Source organism: Temnothorax curvispinosus, unplaced genomic scaffold (genome assembly GCF_003070985.1).
Source record: "Temnothorax curvispinosus isolate PA1 unplaced genomic scaffold, ASM307098v1 QBEX01007701.1, whole genome shotgun sequence".
Taxonomy (NCBI): Eukaryota; Metazoa; Arthropoda; class Insecta; order Hymenoptera; family Formicidae; genus Temnothorax; species Temnothorax curvispinosus.
In genome coordinates this window covers 2394-9885 of record NW_020217481.1, presented here as the reverse complement: position 1 = coordinate 9885, position 7492 = coordinate 2394, and the positions used below count along the sequence as shown (strand labels likewise).

General features: G+C 39.1%; 1 protein-coding gene across 1 annotated transcript in view; it reads right to left on the bottom strand.

The window, feature by feature from the left end:
* The window catches only part of LOC112457268 (alanine aminotransferase 2-like), a 36182-nt gene extending 35986 nt beyond the window's left edge, over positions 1 to 196 (bottom strand). Inside the window, exon 1 of the mRNA XM_025020200.1 lies at positions 146 to 196. The gene's annotated coding sequence lies outside the window, so the exon portion shown is untranslated. The remainder of the gene's footprint in view (positions 1 to 145) is intronic.
* Positions 197 to 7492: the final 7296 nt, after the last annotated feature.

Sequence of the window (7492 nt, the reverse complement as noted above, 5' to 3'; positions counted from 1 at the left end):
AAATCCGTTACACTGCATTTTCAATACATATACGTACATCTAATCCTAAAAAATGATAGGATACATTTTAATAATTGTTTTTTAAGAGAAAAATAAAAATTGATTTCAAATTTTTATGCGAAACATTAAAAAATAATTGTTTTACCTATTCCATAAAACAATTTAGGCATGTGAATATAGATCCTGACGAGTGCACGACGACGATGACGACGGCCACGACCACCACCACGACGACGACGACGACGACGACGACGACGACGACGACGACGACGACGACGGCCACGACCACCACCACCACCATTACCACGACGACGACGATGACGGCCACGACCAACACCACGACGACGACGACGACGACGACGACGACGACAACGACAACGGCTACGACCACCACCACTACACTGACACTGACACAACGACCAACAACGACGATCTACCGCGGCCGGGACGATCTACCACGCGCGCGGCATGTCAACTCTCGCGCGGAAATCGCGGAATCTCAGAGCCGTGTGTCTCGCCGTCGTGCCGTGAGCGCGAGCGATCTCGAAAACAACGGTCCGCTATCTTTTCGGTTGGCCAAAACACCCGTTTTGCGACGATACGTACGTACCATTTCCTTCCTATACAAACTGACGCACATGCAAGAGAAGACAGAATCACGCCGCTCGAGGGAAACCTAACCTGAAATCGCCGTGAGCGGCGTGAGTTGAAGTCGTGCGCCCGGCGCGCCACAGTGACGAGACTAGCGGACCAACCCCGGGTGCTCACTAGCGGATAAGCCCCAAACATAAGTTTCAGGTTTGATTGCCCACGAAATATTAGACATTAACGATAATGAAAAAACTACACTGGATTCGTGTTCAGCATGCATTACTTTTTATAATCACGTATCTCGAGATTTGGAGAGCAAATATTATTGCAGATATTACAATATTTTCACGCGCAGAAAATTTCACTTTTACCTTCCGAAAACACGTTTGCCCTTGTAAAAATCATAACACGGCAGATAACCTGCCGAAACTCCGTTGGCACATGGGTACCATAAGCAGCGTTTACAATGTTAATAGCGAGTTCGCACAATATACAGGTTCCGAGATATTTGATTTTGCGGATTTACCCCGTTAGCGGTCTAGCCCCGGTCTCCCCTACTCTTATTAATTTTATTGCAGAAAAATGTACAAAACATATGCACCTAACATAAGTACAAATAAAAATAATATTTGATGATTTAATCATTTTTTTAGAGTAAATAAAAACATATTACAGTTAAAATTTAAGTTAAATATTACAGTTAAATTTAAGTTAAACGTTACAGTTAAATTTAGTTAAATTACTGACTTACCAATTCAGATGTATCTAAAAATTTTGGAAATGTATCGAAAAGATTTATATTCAAACAAAATTTTTTTCTGTATTGAAATGTATCTTTCTGTTTGGAAATAATTTTTATTATTTGTAATTTTTCATTTTTAGTGGCACTTTTGAGAAAAAGTATTGCATCCTCAATTTCGTCTTGTGTTAATTTCTCATTTTCATCTTCTGTAATGTTAATGTTTGATTGGCTTCTATTATTTTCCGAATTTTTATTACACGTCTTTCTTTTTTTGCACCTCTTCTTACATTGGAGAGCCTATTTGCTAAATAGCCTGTTTTAGTATTTGGATTATAAAAAGATTCTTAAAAAACAATAAAATATAAATATAAAAAATTGACAATCTTAAATGCGACACTTTCGCAGGTCACTTTGATCCACGGCGAGCGGAAACCGAAGAACTCTGCGTCAATCGATTAGCTCGATTCTCCTCCTTTCTCTCTAAAGCTTGTCCGCGATACGAATTTTGTTCCCTTGCTTTATTTGTCTCAAAAAGGGATTGCCTAACCGTGCGAGCACTGCAAGCCTGCGAGGTTTGCGCTCCTAGCGGTCTCTGCTGATTGGCCAGCATTTGAATAAACGATAGTTATTTCATCAACTTAAGAGAAATGTTGTTTTTAATATTTTACTTGTTAATATTTTAGTTTCTTGTGTAATACATTTAATGTAACTCTTACGAAGTGTATATTAATACATTTTATTTTAAGTTATATTAACACATAATATTTATTATTTTAACTTAAAATGTGTAATAAAAGCATTTGATTTTAGTAAATTTGATTATTTTGTATGTCAAAGTTTACGATTATTTGAAGATTTACTTTAACTTTTGTTTATGTTAAAATAACTTTAAAACGTGTTGATTTTTTGAAATAATTATGTTAAAAAAACTCAAAATAATATTTAATTTTTAAATAACATACATAAAGTGTTAAGTTATCACGTTGACATAAATATAACACATGAAAATGTTACGAAAATAATAACATAGTTGTTGTATGTTAATTTTACATTGAAATAATAATCAAATCTTAATAACACAAGAAAATTTCAACATATGGACGCACGATTTTTTACTGTGTATTGTTTTTATATCTAAAAAAATATATCATTTCTTTATTTAAAACTTTAAACCTTTTGTTTTCTCTAAATTTATAATATAATAAATATATGATCCTTTACTTTTAAGGTACAAATATATATTTTTTGAAACTTTTGTTATATACGTATGTGTGTATATGTATATATCATACACATTTGGATATGTTTTATATACTTCGTTTATTTGTTTAACCTTTTAAGATTTTTGTAATACACATTTTGCGTGTAAAAAAAACAAACATCATAACGTAACAAAGCCGGAAAGAATCAACCTCGCGTTAATGCAATCGGGATCGTCATTGAGAACCTCCAAATGACCTGCGAGGTCACGATCGTTGGTACTATGAACCTCGAGCAATCGCGCCGCTTAATAAGTAAAATTATGAACCGATAGCCATGCCCCTAGATACGTGACCTTATTTCCCGTCTGGTTGACATTGCACAAGCCGCAAATATTAATCGCGAATAACAAGACGCGCTATGCCTCATCATCGCGCCCGTGACGAAAATAATTCTGCCGCGACGACAGTGCGTCGGATCGTCAAACCGTTTCCGACAAACAAGCGTCGGAACAGATCCACCGATCGCAAACGTCGACTAACGATTAAGCGCATTCGTGTTCCGGACACTTCAAATGCTCCAGTTTTTTGACCGATATATGGCGGACATCTATGACTAGATCATATTTATGATTGTTCGAAACCTCGGACAGTCTCAAGATTTCGTTCAACCAATAACATTTCAAGCTATGAATAATCCGTCCATAATCCGTTGCGCAAAATATTTGTCGCGAAAAGCGCGGGCGCGAAGAGTGCGAAGAGCGGTCGAAGAGTTGACGTTGCACGGTTCAAAGAGTGACTCATTCTTCTTCTCCACAAGTTTCTCGCTCTTGACTGCTTTCACGCACTAACGATCAAGACTGTCTCGCGATTCCGCATTTTCCGTATATCGAATCGCTTCTATCATATTTTTAGCGAGCACACTATGTAAGTGCACGTGGGTGAGCAGGTAGTCGCGGCGCGTCAGCGCCCTCGGCCGAAACCTTCTGCATACGTAGTACAACTGACATTATAGTTAGGTTAGGTAAAATCCAAGAGGCCGAAAGAGAAAAAAGACTGGTTTAGATTATAATATTGAAATAATTTATTGTTGTATTAAATAGACGGTCATATATATATAACCCACTTGATTTATATCGGTTTTTATCTTTCTTACAGTTTTAAATATTAATCAATAATATAAATAAATATGGTAAAAAGGTGCAAAGTTTCTGGCTGCCCTGTTAGACAAGGTAAAGGGTTACGATTATTTTATTTTCCAAAATGTGAAAAGCGACGTTTATCTTGGCAATCTTGGATAAGAGTCAACCGACCTGAATGGAGCTAAAACGAATAGGACAATCTGCTGTGATATAATTTTACGTTTTAAATAATGTAACATTTCTATTATCTTGTATATTTATTTTCAGTTGCACTTTGCTCCAAATTGTTACGAAAAGCGACAGGATGGGAAGAAAATATTGAAAAATACAGCTATACCCAGTTTGCAAGAAGAGTCATTAGAAAACATTGAAAATGCAGAGCTGCAAGAAAAATCATCAGAGAACATTGAAAATACAGAGCATTTAAAGTCATTACTGGATAGATTTCAAACTTCTGAAACTAGAGTTTGTTTATCAGATGTAACCAACTTTTTAGAAGCGAAGAAATCAGCTGTTTTACATGATTCAGATTATTTAAATTGTTCAACATTTGCTTCATCAAAGATATTGCCATCTCAAGTGTTTTCTATTACAGATGACAATATACCAGATAAAGAAAATACTGAAAATTCTCTTATGTGGTTTGCACATTTGTGCTCACAGTTCGGATCAATTAATAATGTTTCTTCAAGTTTGTGACGTGGCCCCTTGGGCCCGTTACCTGAGCCTGTGGCTCGTGCGGAGCCCCGGACTCCATCCTCGCGATGGGGTGGACCAATTTATCTTGCGCGGGCATTTCTGGCCGTTTAGTGACGTTTTCAGGAGGAAGCGGCCGTACGGCCCTAGTTTCGGCAAACTGGCGCCACCCGACGGGGCGGAAACGCACCACCGAACGAGGCGCCGAGGACCGAAGGCGCGAGAGGGATCGTCACTGTGGGGCCGATAGCGAGCGAGCGCGGACTAGTCCAGTCAATATGTACAAAAAAAAACGGATTATAAAAGACATAATTCTGATCCAGGATTTTTCTTTTGGTGGGTGTTGGAGGGCTCAAGAAAAGCTTAATCTCAAGTTTTTGACCTTTGTTTCCCGCTTGCTTTTTTTACGGGAGTAAAAAATGTGAAAAAATGGTTTTTCCGCGATAACTCGGTTTCTAATAAAGTTACAAGGTCGAATCACAGAGCTCATTTTAAAGCTTTTTTTACGCTCTACAAATTATGTCGTATGACATTTTTACGTATGATTGATTGTTTTCGAGGCATCGAACGAGAAAGAGAAATAAAAAAATATATAATTTAGTTTTTTTTTTTACTTATTATTGTCGTCTGAAATTGCAAAAATGCTTCAAATAAAACTTGTAGAGCGTAAAAAAACCTACAATTTTCATTTGTTATTCATTTCATTTAGTTGAAAATTACGCCTTGTAGAGCGCCTCAAAGTGAAGAGTCGTCGCCATCGCGTCAGCGGCGCGTTGGTTACGTCGATACGCGGCACCAAACGCTTTCGCTAAGATTTCAGACTTCATTGTTTTCTTCATGGTTTTATATAAAGTAAACATACTAGCAAATGTTTACTATAGTAAACATCTGCTCGCCGGTCCTTTTTATCGCATTTGCCAGTCGTTTTCTATATATCGCAGCAAGCGGATGCTTTTCGAAACGAGAATTTTGTGGACATTTTGTTAGTGCAGTTTTTAATGAACAACAATGAGTGACTCGGATTGTTTTATATGTGAAAAACCTTTGATAACAGACGTTCAAGTGGTGAAATTGAGAGGTATTAAATCTCTTTTATTGGCGAGCGAGCAAAGAGGAGATGCGGAAGATCATCGAAAGTTGCAGACATTGACCGAAGTTGCTGTACACGGGGCGTGTTACAAAACGTATTCGAATAAAAGATTAGCTTCGTTGGCTTCTCGGCGAAGTGGCAATGGCGAATCACCATCAACATCAAGAGAAGAACAGTGTCATCCAGATTTCCATTTCAGAAAAATTGCTTATTTTGCGGTAAAGAAGCGAAAGAATCGTCATCAAAAGTACCTGCTAAATATCGAGTAAGAATTTCTTTAATAAATCACGATTCGTCGAAAGAATATATTCTGACAAAACTTAGTGGTCGCAATAATGAAGTTGGTCGTGCAATTGTGAATCGCCTCAATCTTGTCCCTGATCTTGTCGCCGTTGAGCTTGATACCACAGAAAATGTTATGAACACGTGGTTAAAGTAGTGATAGGTACGCCAGTAGGAAGACTACAAGAGAACGTAATAGATGATGCTATGGAACAAATTTTTACCTACCTCGAAGATAATTCTAGTGAGTGTCAATTTTCACTTGATACATTAGTCACACAAGTGAAAACAAGTCACATTCCTCATCTTAAAACCATTACGATTTTTATTGCTGTACAAGTTTTATTTGAAGCGTTTATACAGATTCGTGTGCGAAAAACGATAAAATAGAAAAAAAAACTTTTTTGCGTCAATGAAATCGGAAATCTTAGCGAAAGCGTTCGGTGCCGCGTATCGACGTAACCAACGCGCCGCTGACGCGATGGCGACGACTCTCCACTTTGAGGCGCTCTACAAGGCGTAATTTTCAACTAAATGAAATGAATAACAAATGAAAATTGTAGGTTTTTTTTACGCTCTACAAGTTTCATTTAAAGCATTTTTGCAATTTCGGACGACAATAATGAGTAAAAAGAAAAAACTAAATATCATACTTTTTTATTTCCCTTTCTCGTTCGATGCCTCGAAAACAATCGATCATACGTAAAAATGTTATACGACATAATTTGTAGAGCGTAAAAAAATCTTTAAAATGAGCTTTGATTCAACCTTGTAACTTTATTAGAAACCGAATTATCGCGGAAAAACCATTTTTTCACCATTTTTTCACCGTAAAAAAAGCAAGCGGGAAACAGAGGTCGAAAACTTGAGATTAAGCTTTTCTTGAGCCCCCCAACACCCTCCAAAAAAAAATCCTGGGTCAGAATTATGTCTTTTTTAAATGTGTACATAGTGACTGGATTAGACGTCTGGCGAGAGCTGATAGCGAGCGAGAGCGGATGTCCGGCGAGGACTTGCGAGCGAGAGCGGAGGTCCGGCGAAGACTCAGGGCGGATTGTGAGCGAGGGCAGCGGTCCTACAAGCTCTGTCGAGACCAAGGGACCGAAGAGTGGCGAGACGTGAGCGGCCGGCAATCCCGACGAGGTAACAGGTGGCAGCGAGGGCGGAGGGTCGCGTACCGAGTAATTTTGAGAGAGGCGCGTATGATCCGATGGTGATCTACGCGTCCTTGCCGTGAATCCTTCGGGATTGTTGTCGTGGATCCTTCGGGATTGTCGTGGGTTAAAAGTCGGGTCTGACATACCCCGCCCGTCGCTGCCCGTAGAAATGCTGTGGGACTTCTTTCCTTCTCGACTCAACCGTCGAATAAGTACGGGCGATCGGAGGGAAATTACTTGTCGCGTATTACGGTAGCTCTTTTGCGCGTCCGATTATCGATAAGTTCGGCCAGGCCCCACAGTCATCCCGTTAACTTGCGTGTTAGATTCGGAGGTAATTATAGCGGCATACCGCGGCTCCCCCGTGTTAATTGTACGCCCGGCGACGCCCGCGGGAGGCGTCCCGATCACGTGCCGAGGACGTGAGACCCGCGTGGTGCTTAGATGTGCGGTGCTGTTTGGCGAACCGTACTTAAAGTTTTGCGTTTCTATTTTGCGGATACTATTTCTATTTTGCGAATAATATTTCTACTTTGCGGATCATATTTCTATTTTGCGGCTATCCGATCTAACGTTTTGTGTTTTTATTTTGC